Here is a 19,756-nt window from a genome sequence, read left to right as displayed (position 1 = left end):
TTCTGTGATTACTGGAATACTAGCCTCTCATAGCTAGTGATAACAAATATGATATTGACCTTCTTGTAATCCTCTTCAGAATTAATTTCAGGTTTACCTGAAAGCATCAGATCTTTAAATATTTAAAAGTAAGTTGTAGTGGAAGAACTTGAAACATGGTCTCCCATGACATTTTCATGCTCCCCTTTATAAAAAAATATCAGCTTTTTTTCCTGCCACTAATAAATGTTTGTCCTGTCAGTACCTCTTTTCTTTGTTTTCTTATATTATTCCCCAAGTATACTTGATGCAGAACCATCCAAATTATCACTAGATAAGTATTTATTTTGATTGGCTGGTAGGTGCTGACTGTAAAGCTAGTAAGGCAAATAAAACAGTTTTACTTACAGCTTTATATTAGATGCTCTTCACTAATTGGGTTTCTTTCCTACCAAACTGGCTTTGCATGTCCTGTATAAATTAAGTATTATTGAGACCTCTGGACCATTGCTAAAGTTGGTTCAAATTGACCATTGAACTTAAACATTACTAGAGAAGAATAACAAACAGATGAGCAGGCAGTATGATTGCATAGGTCTTATTTCTGTTTGTAACATTACAGGCCAACAACTGTAATGTTTCAAACAGCATTCTTGTTGGAGTTCAAAATAATCTTTGCCATCCTGTTCCTAACACATGTGGTGATGGTTGATTCTTGTTCTCGGTTTTCTGAAATCTTTAGCCCTTTTGCTTGCTTTTTACTTTTAAGAATGCTTAATACTTTTGGTAAAAGTGAGTGTTTGTAGACTGCCTTTTGCTTTCAGGCAAATTTTTGCTGCTATATAAACTCTGTTGTTCATTGGATCATATAATTGTTTGGGTTGGAAAAGACCTTAAAGATTATTGAATCCAACTGTTAGGTTAACACTTCTAAGTCTACCACTAAACCATGTCCCCAAGCACCACATCTCCAAGTCTTTTAAATACCTCCAGAGCTGGTGACAACCACTTCCCTGGGCAGCCTGTTTCAGTGCCTGGTCATCCGTTCAGTTAAGAGATTATCACTTGCATCCAATCTAAACCTCCTCTGGTGAAACCTGAGGCTCTTTTCCTCTTGTTTTATCGGTTGTTACTTTGGAGGCCAACACTCATCTCACTTACAACCTTTGTTCCAAAACCCGTGTCAACTGTTTTGCTGTATCCTCTCTAAGCTTTTATGTTCACTCTGCTGAATGTATCTTATTTAGCAACTGAAGTCTCTGACAGCTTGTTATGAGTGAAAGGTCTTATTTCCTCCCTTTTTGCAAATAGGAAAAGATGTTAACTAGCAGAAGGATGTTGCAAGTTAGGGAAAATACAGTTGTGATCATTACCTTAGTAACACTTAAATAATCTGCTGGGTATCTTTCAGTACTTGGAAACTCTCTGTTAGATTTAAATCACAACTGTTTCTTCTTTGAAAGCCTTATTATGAAAGTAAGAGTTTTCTTAAGTGTATTAAGATTATTTTTGACACAGGGTTTTAACATATATTAGTACCTTCTTCACATCATTTTTTCAACAGATCTAGTGAACATATCGTTAGCTACCTTTAGTTTTTCCTTAATGAGGACTCTTTTGACATTCTAGCCTTGGTTTGTGTAGTATTTTATAAGTATCACTCATGTTAATATACTAAATAAATTACTGAACATTGCCATGCTACAGTAATGAAGTAAGCTTGAGTGCCTCAGCCTTATACTGTTGTCTGTTGCTTGATTCCCTGACCCACTTACTTTGGCCTTTTTAAGCAACAGAAGCTATCCTTCAACTTATATGTATCCAGTAGTGTAATTAAGCGCTCTGACATGGAAAGTTTGTAGCAAACTTTCCTGGTCGTTTTAACTAAGGGCACGCCATGATTCCGGTGTAAAACTCCTAATCCTTCACAGGTATTCCCTTGCTGTTTCCAGCCGGGAGAGAACCTACTGGTACAGCATGCTGTGGAGTGAGCCCAGCAACAACTGGGACTATACCAACCAAAAAATCCAGCCCTCCAATATGTTTTGAAGTGTTTAATGAGTAACAGGAGGCAAAGACTCTCTTAGATTCCAAAACTTGTCCTGGTGATTGTCATCTGAGTTGCTAAGAAAATACAGAATATGCTTGATCAAATGAACTGAGTATTCCAGGCAGAGAATTAACTTAGCTTCTTTTAAATGTGGAAGGCGTGCTGTTTCTTTTTCTCTGGCGTTAAGCATGTGGGAAAGAAGATCATTTCTAAGCAAAGGGAAAAGGAAATTGTCTCATATTTATTAAATCTTTTTCCTATCAGGAAGTATGCATCAGGATTATATGCTTGGCAAGCAAGAGTACATATTTTGGCACATTTTTCTCTTTGTAACTTTAACAGCCTGCCAGCATTGCAGGCAACACTAGCAGCAGTCTGTGTCCCAGACAGTTTTGATTATAAATCCCAGTCTCTGCAGCAGGGCAGAAAGCTCTATGGGGATGGGTACTATTTGGTCTCCTTGTTTCCTTTTCCTTCCCTAGTGCACTGGGGAAAGAAAGGGTAGGGGATAGATGGAGAAGGTAAGATTATGGTCTTGCTTCTGTTAACCCCCCCTGCATCCTAATTTAAATATCCTGTGAATAAATAACATGTCTAAATTTGAGGAGAGTCCAGGCTTGTTGTGATGGAACTGATGGTCTGCAGTCTAATTGTATCTGAAAGATCTCCAATAAACCATTGTTTGAGTGCACCAACCCCCAGAATTAAAAATGGCATTGCCCACACAGGCATTCCAGAAATTGTGGACACAGTCTTTTCTTGCTTATAAAACGAAAAGTTAAAGGGTAAATCTCTTTTCTGTTGGGACCAAACATAATTTTGTGAACTTTAATCCTCCGTCAGTGCTCAGACCTGTACTGCTAGCTGTGCCATTTGAGGTGACAGTGACTTCCCCACTTACACAAGAACAGGGAAAAAATAGCTGAGCATAGTTATGTTTGCTGTGAAGACTTTCTGTGAGAGTGATGGCCATGCTGCTGAAATAACTTAGATCTTTTAAATGAAATAAAACTGAAATGTGAAGAAAGGCAAGTGAGGAGAGTAGATGTCCTTGTATGGGAAAGATTCTGAGGAAAAGGCTGGATGTCCAGCTATCCTTTGGTTTTCAAGAAGAGTTTAGTACCTTTAGTGCTTGTTTTTTTCACATACCCAAATTGTTTACATAAGCATGCTTAATAAGGTAGCCAAAATGTTACATTAATACAAGTTTGAGTGTTATGTCAACTTCTTGTTCTTCCAAGTCATTTGAATAGAATACAGTTCTGAAATTTTAAGGGAACATTCCATCTACAAATCCATTTTATCATCATTCTGTGGAATGAATATGAAGAGTAGCAAATCATGGAATTTCATGTGTCTTTCCAAATTAGGAAAGCAACTTTTATTGTATTTAAAATTTACTTTAAAATGTTTAAAGCTTACATATTAAAATCTAAGATATTTCCTTTAATATTAAAGTTAGTGTTTTTAGTGAATGGGAGAGAAATGTGTAAGGAATATTTTGAATAATTTTTGGATTGTAAACTGATTTTATGAAGCAGTTAAGTTACATATTCAGGTTTTGCTTAAAATGTGATGTTTTTCTGCAAAGATTTTTTTAAAGCCAGTCAGTTTTCTCTAACATTAAGGAGATTTTAAGTTAGCATCTTAGCAAAAAAAAATGGAAGCTTATCTGTTGACATTCTTTTTAACTTCATGTAAGCTATATATTGTTGTCTGTTTTTATGGCATGTAAGTTTCCTGTGTGCCTCTTTGGTTGTGTGAAATGCCTGAGCCCATATTGTTGGTGGTCTTAGCTTAGTTTTATCACATACCTGTTCGTCTGTGGTTTGATCTCAAATGTAGCTTTTTAAGTCTGGAACAAGGAAAGGTGAAGTTACAAGGAGTGAAAACTTTGGTTACTGTGCATATAGAAGCTACTCTCTGTAATGCAAAGGAATTGGATGAACAAAACAAATTATTTATTTTTCCTCAAGGACAAACTGAAGTGCTGCCGATAAAAGTACTCTTGAAATAACTGCAGTCTTCCTCAGTTTCCTTGTATCTGTCACATGTGAAGTGTTTTGTATCTTTTTAGAATCACAGTATTGCAGGAGACTTTGTCATGAAGATAAAGGAGGGTTGGTTTTTTTTTTTTAATCTAGCATGAAACCTGAAGTTGAGTTCATAACATCACAAAAGTGTCTGAGCTGTTTCCTGAAGATATTTTACAAGACTAGATTTCTCTGTACAGAGATTCAAGAAGTGGATTCCCAAAGCCAGTACCACAAATTGTGGAGATTGGTCTTTACCTCTAGGTATCTATCCTGAGTCAAGGATCCTGAGTCTCATTTCTGAGGACTTGGTATTTCACAAGAGATTGTAACCATAAGCAAGGAAAAAAAATTACATTATTGTTACTATTTGCCTTAATTGTATCATATAGATCATTCATTGATTTGCTATTAATTAGCAGAAAAGTGTTATTGTTGATTTCACAGGCTAAATCTCTATTTTGTGTATAGCATGTGAACAAACAGAAAAGTTTGATTACTTGTTATAATGCCTTTGCCAGCAGTTCTTAATTTAGGAAACTTCTGCCACTGTACACACTTCTGCATTCCCTGTTTTCCTTACCACACTAAGAGACTGCTGCTTCAACTTTCTGCACACATCCCACAGAAAGATTGTCCCTTGTTTATTTCCATTAGGTGTTTAGGTGGCTTCTCCTTAAACCACATACCTGAAATAGTTCATTTTAGATATCAGCTGGGGAGTCACATATCAAACCAAAATTGTAATGAGCAGTTGCAGCCTTACTAGGTGGTACCTAACATCCTTCTTCCAGGTATAGAATTGCTGTTCATTCAGTTTGTTAAAAATTGACTTGGTTAGGAATGGGCACACTTGATGTGCACTGTAATGAAAAGTTGAATGAAAGAGCATTGTAAACGATTTTTGGGGGGGGGGGGGGGGGGGGGGGTGGTACCAAATGGGGCAAGATTTAACTGGATGGATACCATAATTTAAAATATGGTGCTATCTTATCTACCAATTCAGTCATGCACTTGTTTGGTATTCCTGAATGAAAGAAACAATACTTACTGCTTTAACAATGCACAAAAATAACTATTTGAAATTATTACTGAAAATACTTTATGCTATGACATAGTTCTGGTTAAGCTGCAAAGCTCTTAATGACTGACAGATCGTAGAGACTAGTGGAGTACAGTTTTTAAACACTTAAAGAATGAGCCTATGGCTGAGAAGTACTGGCAAGTTGTAGATATTACAGATACCAAGAAGAGTGTTGAAGGAAAATGCAGATGTCATACAATGTTTTTTAAAAAATATATGCATGCCCTGAGTCTCTGTAAAATGCAGGTAGCTGATGGCAACAGTTCAGTTAGGTATAGCTGTAAACAGAGGGACAGCTGTAAAGGGATGAAGAATTTACAGTATAGCTTTGAAGTGTAATTGCAAGCTTAATGCAGAAGAATGTCTCCTGAGGCACTTCAGGAGGTTCAAGTGAAATATTTCTCAGTGAATTTAGCAGTAGCTGGAAACAAACTAACTTCTTGTTTCGTTTCAGTAGTAGTAGTAGCAGCCTGCTTCCTTTCTCTACCCACCCTCACCCCCCGCCAAAGAATGAAGTTTAACTGAAATGCTTAGTGTATACCCCTGTGAGGGCTCATTGGAATGATTAAACAAAGGTTTGCCAAACAGCTGGGGTTTTATAATCCAAAGTTAATGTTGGAGGCAAAGTCATAGTTTTAGTGTTTTTGGAAGGAGGAGGTATAAACAAAATTTGCCTTTGTTGTACGCTTTGCTTAACAGTTTTTGTCACTGAATTGATCTGTAGGTGGGGGTGATAGAGGCAGCAAAACCTCAGCCTAAAATCAAAGGATAAGATTCTTTGGGTGGGGGCTCTGTTTTGTCTGCTTTGGCACAAAGGCTGCGTGAATAGCTGAGGGTGCTAATGCTGAGTGTGTCTGCAGCCCACTGCTCTGCCTCTGCATCCTGCCCTGTCCTGGCATTTATGATGGTGAGGCAGGGTAAGACAACCGCGTGTTGTTGCAATAGCTCTCTGTTGCGAAAGGCAGAGGCAGGCTAGAGCAAAGCTTAATTCCTGCAGTATCCTTAGCTCCGTTTCTGTTCTGGTTTAAAGTGGTTAGATTACTGAGAAGCTGTCTAAGGTTGGAAATTTGGACAGAGAGAAGTCAGGAGCACAGTCACAGCAGTGAGGCTGGGGATGTCATTGGGACTCCTAAACTATGGAAGAAAGGAGGGAAGTTGGTGCTGGTACTGTTGCTGCAGCAAAAAAGAATTTAACTGGAAAGAGCTAGTTTTGTCAGTACTCCTGGGAAGCCTTTAATTTGTGCTGCCCTGTCACCAAACTTTCAAATGAATGGTGTTACTCAGTCATGTGACTGGTGCCTCTTAACAGAATAGACAAAAACTAAATATCAGCTATGCTTAAAAGTGTCTTTGTGATTTGCTTTTGAAAATGCATTCATAATAAATGATATCATGCATCTCCTCTGATAACTCTTCTTAAAATAAGCTTCCTTTTGATTCTTTGGCTTATCAGTATGTTAGAAATAGGATAAAGGGTTGAAGGGACCTTGAAAAGCTTTAGTGTTTCAATAATGTGTGCAAAACTTAAAGCTGAGGTAATTTGAGAAATGTGGTGCTTGACCTATGATACTGCTCTAGTTTGCTGTTAGAATTGAAGGAACTAGGCAAACCAGTAAATCCACTGTGTAGAAAACAGTATTCTGGAAAAAGACCAACAAATCCTTTATAAATCAAATAAATATGTTAACTACTATGAAAGTCTTCAGCTTCTCAAAAAAGTGTCAATGCAGAGTAACCAGTCTAGTACTGGAATAAAGATGGTTGTGTCATAGCTATAGAAAACTTTTTACTTCTAAAGATTTCACTTCTCAAATTTGCTTCTTTCTAACATTAATGGAGGGACGAAATGTTCACCTTTAAAACTGTTTTCTACTTGTTTTATAGTGCAACCATTTGAAGAGAATTTATCATTGGTATTTGTTGAACCTGACATATTACTTGGATGCCAGTCTTGGAGTTGCCCTGACAATGAATTCTGAGATGATCAAATGTATCTCCTGTAACTTTTAATGCATGTATTGTCACAGAAAGATATTTCTCAGTTTCTGCAATACAGTATGCTTCAAACTGGAACTGCTTATATATTTACATTATGTTCCAAATGCAGCCACAGGTTAGAGATATTGACAAGTCAGTCATTGCAAAGTAAGATGCTGTGTGTACCACGATGAAACAAGTTTTCCTTGAAAGTTTTATTTCTGTGAAATAAACTTCTCATTGTTGTGTGTAGTCAGATGCAAAGCATTGTATTATGTCAGTCTATTTGAATGTTGAAAAGGTGATTAAGAGAATCTCTCTTGAGTACAGGTTTGCTCAGTACTTTTTTTGCCTTACAGCAAGTATTCCTTTAATTATCTTGAAATTTTCAGAAATATCCGTCATTTTAAATGGTCATTGAAATGGACCTGGTTTAACAGTCAATAGGAAACGAAATTGTTCATAGTTGTTTAGTGCCATCCTAAAGTAGCACTCCTGTTAAAGTGACAGTAAGCTTCATTGCCCAGTGATTTCACACCAAAATTTTTGTTTGCTGAGAATCCAGGAGCTGCAGACTCTTTCTAGAGGAGGAAGCACTGGCAGTAATTAATGAGTGGGACTGCTGACTGCAGTATGTCCACATGGATTCACTGTTACCTCAGGAAGATCCTGTCATGTCCCTATGAATAGTGCTGACTTAGGTGACCATGTCTGCCATTGTGATAGCCTGATATTGATAATTAATTTGGAAGGGGATCCACTTGTAGGCTGCCAGAAGATAAATTTACTGTAGTTGCGGACTGTCTGGGACTACTACATTGTTGCTCAAGGGGTAAAGTGGAGTCAGTTACTTAGCTTTTGTAAGTCTTATTTGTATAAATATATTTGTCTTATGCTTAAGTCCATAGAGAATATTTGCAAAACACATTACATTCCAGACTTAATTCTGAAACTGAAGACTTCTATAAAAGTGACAACTGGCAGTTTCTGGGAAATTTGTAGATAGTCTGTATTAAATGTCTTTATGAGGTGTATATAGTGAGGGACATTGCCATTAGTGCTTTCTGATAGGAAACAGCTTGTAGATTGGGGAGGTAGCAGGGGCACAAAGTTAAAAAGTTAGTAAAAAAATGATCAAAGCCCACCTTTCTTTTGAAGAGAAGCCTGATAGCCTAATTTTGTGGATGAGATTGCTGGAGTGGATTCTTGTGTTGCTTTGTTTTGTTTAGAATTTATGTCTATTGACAAGTGCCAGAATTATATTTTCAGTGCATGAGTCCCAAACGTGAGCATTGCTGAGTTAGAGGTTCTAACCATGGCAGACTTGGTGTATTTGCTTATTGAGGCACTGGTGCATCTGACCTAATTGGTTCATCAATTCCAGCTTTTGTTCTCAGCCTTTTTCTGAGGGCCATCGGACTTTAATACTGATCGCTGCATGAAAAATTGCTTCTCACTGAGTACTCTGGAATATTCAACAATAGTAACCTTTGGAGCCTGAAAAGGTCCTGAAAGGTATCAGCTTGAGTTAGTTACTTCAGTTTTTTTGGGTAGTTGCAGTGCTGCTCTATTGCTTTACTGTTTTGACACCTACAAGCTGAATGGTACAGTGATTTGTAGCTTAGTGGGAAAGTAACCAGAAGTTTTGCAATACTAGTGTTTTTGTGCTTAGAAAGAAATAACTCAAACTGTATAATTTTCATTTAACTGGAAAAAGTCATATTTCATGATACCAAATACTTCTAGAGGCTAAATTAAATTTCTGTAAATGGTGAAATAGACATGATGCTCTTCATACCAGTTTTTATGTGTATATATACTTTCTTAGACAACTCTCATATACTGTGGGTTTCTTCACTTATTAGCTTTCATTGTAAAAGTAGTTGCATTCAAAGCAGATTTGCTTCTAGCAGCCAAAAATTCACTTCAAGATAAGAAATACCTAAGTAGCTGCCTAATACATTGGCTCTGTTAATTAGCTCGAGTGCATTGTATTACATGATTGTGTGTCCGCGTGGAGGATTAATTATACTCTGACTTGTAGGCAAATCCTAGTGCCATAAAAAAGAAATTACCTGTGATTTGTCTGGAAATCTTTCTTGTCAGAGTTAAAGAAGTACATAATCTCTGTATGTTGTGAGAATTGCAATGCTGGCTTGGTCAGGTAAATTGCAGAACACAGCGTAATGCAAATCAGAGCATTCTAAATTGTCAGCATATGCAGCTCTTCCACAGTTTTTCTCCAGATAAATGTGTGAGGCTCTGGCAGACTGTACAGTCATGTCTGCCATGTCTCCCACATAGGTTGCCCTGTAGCATCCTACTGCTGCCAAGAGAATGGGTGGGTGAGGCTTCTGTATCTTGCCAAGGAACTTAATGGCTGATTGCTTGAAGCGATGCTTCTTTAGTTGGGTTTCTTTTTAAAATTAGTTGTAGATCATTTCTATGTTTATCTGCATATCCTGACTGAAAATGTTAACACTGAAAACCTGGTCTTTTTTAACCATTACATTTTTAATTATATCCTGTTTTTAAAATGGAAGAGATGAGAGAATAAGGCTGTATATTGTGCAAGTCTTCTGCATATGGCACACAAAAAGGCAGGATTGAATTAGTTGCTCTGGTTGAAAAAAATTTTTACATATTCAGTTTCATCAATTAGCAGTTGAAAATTCTTTAAAGACTTTAGCATTTACAATAATCTAAATGATTTTCTGACCAATCTGTATTATAATAGAAATTTAAATGATGTCTCATGTAGGAGGGTTTTTCCTGAGGAATCCTTGGCTGGATGGCAGGTAAGACTATAGTATACAGAGTTACAGAATGGCTGGGGCTGAAAGGGACCTCTGGTGATCACATAGTCCAATCCTCCTGCTAAAGCAGGTTCACCTACAACAGGTTATACAGGATCATGGACAGGCAGGTTTTGAATGTCTCCAGATAAGGAGACTCCACAAACTTTCTGGGCAGCCTGTTCCAGTGCTTTGTCACCCTCACAGTAAAGTTTTCCCTCATACTTGGATGGAACTTCCAGTGTTTGAGGTTGTGTCTGTTGTCCCTTGTCCTGTCACTGGGCACCACTGAAGAGTCTGGCCCCATCCTCTTGACACCTGTCCTTAAGATATTTGTGCACATTGATAAGATCACCTCGGTTGTCTCTAGGCCGAACAGTCACAGCTCTGAGAGAGATGCTTCTGTCCCCTAATCACCTTCCTAGCCCTCACTTTGACTCTCTCCAGTAGTTCATTGTCTTTTTTGAACTTGGAAGCTCTGAACTGGACACAGAACTCCAGGTGCAACCTCATTAAGGGTGACTAGAGGGGCAGGATCACCTCCCTCCACCTGCTGGCAATGCTCTTTCTAATGTATCCCAGGATACCATTGGCCTTCTTGGCCACAAGGGCACACTGCTGATTCATGGACAGCTTGTTGTCCACCAGGATCCCCAGGTCCTTGTCTGCAGAGCTGCTACAGATCAACTCCTAACTTTTACAGGTACATGGGGTTATTCCTTGCTGGTCTTTTTTGAACTTCGTTAGGCTCCTCTCTGCCCAGCTCTCTAGCCTGTCCAGGTCTTGCTGAGTGGCACACATACATTTGTGTGCCAGAATATAAAAAAAGCGTGTACTCACGCCTACCTCCTCTGTCTTGTAACTGCTAGTGCATAGTGACAATTCTTGGATTAGCAATGTCTGGATCTATTAGAGCTCGTAGATGCTACTTGCATGCTTAACCTGACACTGTGAGCAGGGCTTGTTAAATGCATGCAGGTGTATTGGTCTGACTGCTGTTTGGCAACTCCTGATTGTCCTACATTCTGCTAGCTCCCAAGCCTTTTAGCGTTCCTTCTACAGCTCCCACACTTTTACTGGCAGCCGTGCTTTTGGTCTCTCAGCACAAACAGCTACACTGCTTGTCAGATGTCCTGTGAGCTACTATGATGGGATTAAAAGGACATTTTCTTCCATAAGCAACTGATTTGGGTGAGATATTATTAGTGTCATTTAATATTAAAATTTAAAGTTTTAATTAGCCTCCTGTCTGTGTGAGCATGTTTTGAGGTAAATACTAGAACTATTGCTTGAAGGCTTTCTTTTGTTTCCCCTGTGAAACTAGGATGATGAAAGACTGTGAGACTTCTAGATTTAGCCTATGGATAATCTGAGGAAAGCAATTTGTTTGTTCACAAGCTTTCCAACAGCTCTGTAATGGATCTCTCGTGGCTGATGCATGTGACTATGTTGCTCGTAAATTGACCATGCTTGAGTGCACTGATGATAAAATAAATGAGTGGATTATTTTTCACAATAGGCTGTTATGGCTGACAGTGATTAAATTATGAGAGAGTGCAGAACACATTCTTTGAGTGGCTAAAAAGAGAGAGTTGTCTGTTCAAAGCAGCAGAGAAAGTACATTGGGTTTCTGTGTTCGTATTCTGAAAGATTAAAGTGGTGCATAAAGGAGATGCTGAGCGCTGTGACAGCAATATAAGTTGACAAAGTCCTACTTTCAGTTTTGGTGAGTGTTAGGAGGTTTGAGTTGTTAGGTATAAAAGACTTGGATTAGCTGTCCTAGGTCATCAAGAATTGAAAATAAACTATACCTATTTCAAGACCTTGCAAGTACCATTACAAGGTTGTTTTAGTTTGTTAATCCTGTTGCCTTTTAGGGAAAGTGGTTCCAAAATCTCATTCATTCGTTGTATGAAAAAAACAAACCACTTAACTTGTGTTTTATATAGTTAGTCTAGAAATTTATAACCATTCATTCTTAGATCAGATTTTCTCAATTAAGTTGTTTACAGTTTCTTTCCACTGTAGTGTTACTATGTAGTTCAGATTTCCTCATCCAGTAGTAGAGGACCCTGAAAGCTGTTATAGCTTTTTCATTACAACAAACAAATGCGAATAATGTGTTTGTGTTTACAACATGCTTTCCTTACTCTTACAGTAATAACAATTTTATTAATAAGTAATGTTATACAGAATATTTGTTAAGTCAAACATATTTAGAGACTTCATTAAAAATTGCTATTAATCACCTTAAACTTCTTGAGCTATTTTCATCTGTGCTGCCCCGCATCTTGCCTTTCTTATGTTCCTGAGAAGTGGGGGTTGTGTGGCACTCCAGCAAAGTGCTGGAGCAGAGAGGCTGCCAGCCTTGTGTAGGGCTGTGTTGGAGTCAGTATCTTATGGCGCTGAGGCGTCATGAATGGAGAAGGGAGTACAGTAAGGAGAGGAACGCTCGCCTAACTCTTTTTGTCTAAAATTTTTAATGTTATTGATAGATCTGATGGTTTAAAAATCTATTTTGATATTCATGTTGGGAAAAATTCAAATTGTATTGCACATTGCCAGTAAAGACGGATTAATCTGGGTGGTCCCTCTACACTGTGCAGAGCACTAAGTGAGCTAGATTGTTGATTCATTTAGCTGTAACTATTTCATTTGCAAAAAACCACCAAAAAATCTTAATGGGTAGTGAGAGGTCAAGAAAATACAAGCTTAAAATAAAGGGTTGCTAATGTTCAGTCTTAAATTCATCAAGTAGTTACACAGCTCCAATACAAAGGGAGTTATTTGTTCAAAGTGTTTTGGCAAGGTGGAACTACCATACACAGTTGTGGACAAAGTTGTTCATTTTGGTTTTATGCTATTCAGCTGCAGAGTTTGTATGAAAAGTTTCCTTGGAGGGCTCATGATCCTGAAGTAGCAAAATACATTGGATATTCATTTGACTTGCATGAAGGCCCTAACTGGGAAATAAGTTTACGGTTCTTTTGAAATTCCACCCTTTTTACTGAGACACTTTAAGAATGGAAAGTTCCTTAATAGCTTAGTCATTTATTTTTTCTTTAACATTTCACTCACCAAGAGTACATACATGATTTCAAGCATGAAAAGAAATCCCTGTTTTTCAGGAAAAAAACTAGGGTGCTGTTCAATTTATTAAACTTATCTAAGATATGAATAGAATAACGCACAGTAAAGCCTTGTTCTGTTAAAGTTTGGGTTAGAACAATATGGAGATTTGCTCAGTTTTTTCCTTCCCCCTCTCAGGCTCAGTTTAGAGGCATAGAAAGGCACAAAAATTAATTTCTGGGCTTAGGCAGAGATAATGGGATACACATCATAAGGTCACCCCAAGACATTAATGTATCCTGTAGGGATCAGAACTTGCTCTATCTTTTTTGGCACTGATATCTAGGTTAAAACTAGGGAGGGTGTGTTATTTATATAGTAGTCATGCTTCTTGTTCATACTGGAAATTAATCTGTTGGCTCACTAAGACCACCTTTGATTCAAGATTTCAGTCAAAATACTCTTACTTCTGCCTCGAATTAGTCTCTTTGCCTTCTTGCTGATTACATATTTGTAGTTCCACAAAGGTAAGGATAGAGTTTAATAAGGGGAATTAAATTTGACAGACTTTCTTTCCAATGGCCATGTATACACTATTTTTGGATGGTTTCAGAATGTGTTTATCCTATGGTCAAAAATGGGACTGCAGCTACTGTTGATGTAGTAAAGTGAATTGGATGAGGTACCAAAAATGCTGCAACTTGGGGTACCAACCCCAAAATGTAATGGGTATATCTGAGTTTTACAGTTATTCCTTTTTAATTACTCTTAGTTGCTGAAGTAGTTCGGGTGTATACAGACACATACTTGCTGCTTTGAGATACTGGAGAAAAGCAGCTATTTGTGATTTTAAAAAGAGAAATGTTGAATAAGAAATCCATGTTTTTCAGCAGTACCATTTTTTCTGATATGGTTAGATCAGCAGAAGAAGTATGTCAAGTACTGATGTTCTTTAGTAGTTACCAATCTAAAGACAAGTTTATGTGCTAATGGATGTGTCCAGAATAGCAGTGTAAATTTTGGTATAGCATCTTCTGTCTTAAGATGTGTGTAATTTTGTTTGGGAATTAAATGCTGCCTGTTAAGAATTGATGTGAATATCGATATTTGGACACCAAACTTAAATTCAGAAGAGGGATAGCTCAAACATCAGTTGGATACATTTGTACTATTAAACTAACCCATTGCAAGCAAGAATTTATGATGCATCTTCTTACCCTTCAAAATAGGGTGACGGACTGTTAGTGCCATGGCAGAGCTGTAAAGGAACACTGGAAATTTCTGATAGGTGTACAAGAGATTAGGGAGTAGGAGTGGGGAGACGGCCTTGCTGCGTTATACGCTATAAGTGACCATGTCGGTTGACCATGTAGTTGAATATCACAACAGCAATGCCAAATGTAAGATTACATTACTGCTGAAATAAATCTATTTTAACAACTATTGAACAAAATAAAATAGAGGCTTTTTGACAAAAATCGTGAAATACCTGTGTGCAGGCATATGCACTCAGTTTGACAGCAGTAAGTACTGCCAACCAATGGAAATCAGACGATGTATTCTTTAAGATAGTTTTATCATCAAATCAGTGCAACATGTGTGTTTAGAAATCCTGAGAAATAATGACCTTCTTCAGGCTGTGCTGACCTCTTGACATAAGTTGTTCACCCCTTTATTGATGGACTTGGCCAATGAATACTGGCTACAGGGCAACTGATTTAAGAGTAGGTAGGGTACGTAACAAAATGGGATACCTGTTCTAGTTGTTTAAGAAATACAACTTCTCTGTTTCAGTACACAGTCAGTTCTAGCTCTGTTTTGAATGTACCTAAGAGTCAGCATCTAGCCTTGAGTGCTTTTATTGCTTTGCCATACACAGAACTTAGGATTCCTGGTTATTCTTTTTAGAAAAAACTGTCTTTATTTATGAAATATTAGACTGAATACTTTAGAAGGGCTTCACTTATGTCTCAAAAACTTGAAGCATCTTTAGAAAGTGGCTTTATGGAGTATTACAGTCACTTCATTAATGAACTTGAAGATTTTAACATTTTCAAGCTAGTTGTCAGATCTGAGGATCTATAATCAAAGCAGCCTAAAAGGATTTTTAAAACACAGCAATACAAATTTCTTTGTAAAACAACCTATTTTTCTTTTCCCTAGAAGTCTTTTATAAATGTTAGCTTTTTTTCATGAACTTAGTTTTTAAATGTTAAAGACTTTTTTTGGATCATTCTCAAAGTGCTCAGAGCTGGAAGAAGAAAAACTTGCTCTAACAGAGCTTCTTAAAATTTGTTTGCATTCCTTTTATTCTTGCTGTGTTTCCTGAAGGGATTAAACACTAAGTAGAAGAAATATTGCACAGCTTCCAAGAAACGTCAGTATTCTTTCTTTTTCGGCAGGCCCATAATGCTAGGAATTAATGAAAAGACAAATGACATCTTTCCCTCTTACAGTTTTTCTTTTGATAATTGATTTTTGTTCCTGCTGGGTTTATTTTCTTTTATTCAAGGACGTATTTATTTTCATATACTAAAGGATTACTACAGATTAGTTAGAGCCAATTCTCAAAGTAGTGTCATGGTCAAAACTGAGAGAAGGAAAAGACTGATGTTTCTACCACCTCTACACAAGGTCTGCAAGCAGTAAAACCTGCTCCAAGTTGAGTAATGAAGAATACATATTTTTTTGCTGAAACTTTGTATTTATTCTTTGAACTTGAAAATTTACTCCTTAAGTAAACACAGTCCTCATTTAGAGCGAGGATGAGGGATATTCTTTGTCTACCAGGCAGACTGCAGCTCTCCGTGTATCTTAACGTGTACTGAGATTAACGTAGGCTGTGCAGCACAGCATGCGCTTAAACCCTGGCTCAGATTGAGCAGTCATAAAATGGATTGGTGACTTAGGCTATTCATCCCAGCCATGACAGTTTAAAGGAGGTCGCTGACAACGTCAACAGAGCATACAATTCTTTTCTTCTACGCAGGCTTTGCCTTGCAGTTTTTGTCAGGCAGAATCAGAACTATTTAGGTCTTCCACTTTCATCTCTGTTAATCAGGGGCTGTTCTGGACAAGATTCCTTATGAAAGGAAGTCTGGTGTTCATTTTTGATACCTGTAATCCCTTCAGTTAGGGAATGCAAAGGTCTTCATAGGCTACGGATCAGGAACATAATCAATCCATGCTTTTCAGAACAAGAAACTTTGGGAGATTTATAAATCTGGTGATTTGTAACATTCTCAGGGTTTATCATTGCTTTTTTTAAAGAGTATTTCTGTCACTTCCCCCGTTATTTGGGATGTTGAGAACACTCACTGGAACATATGTTATGTTGCACAGAAGAAGAAAAACTGAATCTCTTCAGCCTCCCAGGACATCTTTGTGATACGTTGGCTGAACTGATTTCCAGTTGTTTCGGGCAGAAAGAAAATCCCAATACTAGGTAGTAGTATAGTTCTCGTTAAAAAATTAGCTGCAGAAAAGTATTCTCTATTTCTGAAGCTGTTTCACTGATATAATAATTATATTTGCCTCTGGCTTAATTTGTCATTACTTGAATGGCTTTTAAGTACTACATTTGAAATTTTTTTTGTTTTGATCAGTTGGCAAGTAAGGAGATTCACATGATGTTGTGAACAGCTTATTTTCTCGTTCATCTGTGGATATGATTTGAAAGAAAAATCCAGCTTGTGTATTAAATTGTTTATATTCTTTTTGTTCAGGTGAGGTGCTAAACTATCTGGACGTAAGCCAGGCTCTTGACACAGTTTGGCACCCTGGCTTTCTAGCAATGGTGATGGAATTAAGAGTGGAAGACATAGTGCTTAATTGATAATCAGGAAGATTCTAAAAAAAGCAAGTAAGATTAAGTGAAGATACCAGGGGGCAGGGAGAAGAAAAGAGGATGAAAGAGATGCTTATACGTGAAACTAATATGAAGTAAGAAGGGTTTCAGCTTGTTGCAAATGGTAAAAGCCCACACATCATAGCTGAAAACAGCCTTGTTACAATGTCTTGGGAATTTTAGGGGGTCTGTTTCCCATTACAGGATTATGGAACCTTGTGCTCCAGCATAGTTCTTTCCTCACTGTTTTCATCTAAATGTCTCTTGATCGTATGACTATATATATGTATATTTAAAAGGCTTAAATGTTCATTTTAGTGTTGAGTAGCACAAGCTGGTAATACATTTTCAGAATAAGGATTATATAAATAACTTTTTTGAAATCTTTTTGGATAGTTTAGCATACTTTCCATTTTCTGTGAAGTACTGTACAATATTTTGTATATTTCACATAATCTGTGGGACAAAAAAAGATTTTTTTTCTTTAAGAATTTGAAACTCTTGCTTGGAAGTCACACCAAGTGTGCCATATTACTTATCTGTATATCTTGAAAGGAATGCCTTCAGTTTCATTCTCTGTTTCTCTTTTCCAGTAAGTTTAATATTTAAATTTTATCTCAAGTGTTACAGTGTATTCTGTAGACGTGTGCAGTCCAAAATTCATTCTTCTTTGTTAAAGAAGACAATGAAACATTGTTTTAATTGGCATGAGAAATGCTGCAGTTATTCTGTGAGGAAAGAAGACTGCATATTCATTTTGCTTCAAGTATTGAATTGTTTCTGTGCAAGTGTGGTCATGGTGATTAATGAAGTTGCAGAGAATCATGTGATGACAGCAGTACCTCATAGTAGGAATCTGCCAACACAAAATTCTTCACCTGATGAGGATTTGATTAATTTTGTACATAAATGTGGTGAAATCTAATTCTGTTGAATTTGAATGTATAGCTAATGTTGTCTGTTTTCTCCAGATTTGAATTAGACTTCAGATTTTCAGTGATGTCATACAGCATGAATTAGCTTGGAATATTCAACATGAAAAGGTTGTATCACTTGATGTGCACAAACTTTTAGCTTGTGTAATAGTTTTCAGTAGAAATTAAGCTGGGAATACTTCTGTTCTTGTTTATAATTTTAAAAGTAAAAAAGCTCATTTCATAAGTTTTTGTAGGTTTCATAACTCCCACATAAACCAGTTCTGACACTATGTACATGTAATACAATTTGTGTGCATGTTTAGAGGACCTCATAATGTAAACAGGTCAAAAAGATTTGTTCCCTACTTTTTCTCTTCTATATGAAGTTAGGAAGATTGCTTTTGTGTAAGGAAAACTAAACTTCCCCTGTGGACCATCACCCTTATATTTTTGGAGAGAAGTGACCTCTGGGTTTCAACTGAAAATAAGTGAAAGGCTATGATTTTGTCTCCTTACATGGAACATTTAGAAATACTTGATGTCAGTGTTTAAGAACAGAGGCCTTGAGAACTATTTTTGTTTTGGTTCTACTGCTGTCCTAGTGAGCATGCCTTGTGTGTCACTTTCTCCTCATAGTGCTCAAGTTTGTCTATCTGTAAAATTGTTTTTTGCTAAAATCAGAAACATTTCTGTAGATGGGTCAATTTTATAACTACCTCAAAACACTTAGTTCATCTTCAGACTGATATTTTACACAGGAGTTTGGTCTTGGAGCTCTTCAACAGAAAGTAAATGAGATATAATTCATGATCTGTTTTAAAACCAGAAAGCTTACTCTGTAGGAACTAGTGAGTCAAAGATGGAGTTGAATTGTTGAGGTAGTGTGCCTCTGATCTTGGTGTTGAATGGAACTTTAGGATGTGTAGATAAGCCAGAAAAACAGAAGTGAACTAATCTGAATTCTGTCATTTTATGGATTTGGAGATACAGTAACACAGTTTTTCCAGGAAGTGCAACTTTTCACTTAGTTCATTAAGCAATCCAAAGCAAGCATTTGCTGCTTAAGAATAAATACATGAAATAATTATAAGTGCAAAGGAAGGAGTACTCTTGTTTAAATCTTGCAACAGAGGAGCAAGTCTTGAGACTTGTCACTAAATGAATGTATAAAAATGAAGAAGCTACTGGAAGAGTCTTCAAAGTGATGTGTATGTAGATGCTGGATCTCTTGCAGCCTAGCACTTGGAGGACTAATGCTTGGTGATCTTGTGGACTGACCAGTAACATCTATGATATAACTTAGCCTGTAGTGGAATTCTGGTGTCTTCCCACCCTGTCCTCCTCTCTGGCCTCACTGCAGCTTTTTGGCTATTAGACAAATCATGACCTTCTTTCCTGTTTTGTCTTCAGCGTCTGTTTCCTGTTTTTTCCTTCCCTACCCCACCCCATTCTTTTTTTTTTGCTCCTGACTTTCTCTCCAGTGATGTCTACTTTGTTCCTTTGCTAGCTTGCTTTTTCCAAGTTCTGTCTTCATAAAAGAAAGAGAGCAAGAAAGAGTTGAGAGCTATAGCATCAGTCCTTCCCTTTTAGTGAGTTTTTGTATCCACTTGTTAGTATATTTATTAAATGTTAATTTGCATGGTATTCATACTGTCTCCTAAAACTCATGTCTGTCACATGGATGTATTTCTCCCATCTTAACACAGAGCCAGATACACACATTTTCTAAGTGCTAGAAGTTTTTGCAGTTTTGTTGAGGTTCTTATGTTTAGTCAGAATTCTGAGACTAGCGCACCTCAGACTTCATCCAGACCAGAGCTCCAGTTCTTGATCAGTTCCTTTGAGAACTAATCAAGTACTCCTGATTTCTGAAAGAACATTATGTCATTTTAAACAGGACTTTTTGTTGATCTATGCTCTCTGTTGCTTCCACACAGGAATATGGTCTTGCAAAAAACCCCAGTTGTTAACCAGTATACCATGGTCAAGAAAAATACTGAAATTA

The 19,756-nt window shown here is 37.2% G+C and overlaps 1 protein-coding gene across 3 annotated transcripts in view; it reads left to right on the top strand.

Annotated features, from left to right (window-relative positions):
* Positions 1-19,756, top strand: part of EPB41L2 (erythrocyte membrane protein band 4.1 like 2) — a 108,523-nt gene that overhangs the window by 16,401 nt on the left and 72,366 nt on the right. The window lies entirely within an intron of this gene.

This window comes from Corvus hawaiiensis, chromosome 3 (genome assembly GCF_020740725.1).
Source record: "Corvus hawaiiensis isolate bCorHaw1 chromosome 3, bCorHaw1.pri.cur, whole genome shotgun sequence".
NCBI lineage: Eukaryota > Metazoa > Chordata > Aves > Passeriformes > Corvidae > Corvus > Corvus hawaiiensis.
Note: the sequence above shows the minus strand (reverse complement) of the source record. Positions and strands in the feature narration are given on the sequence as shown.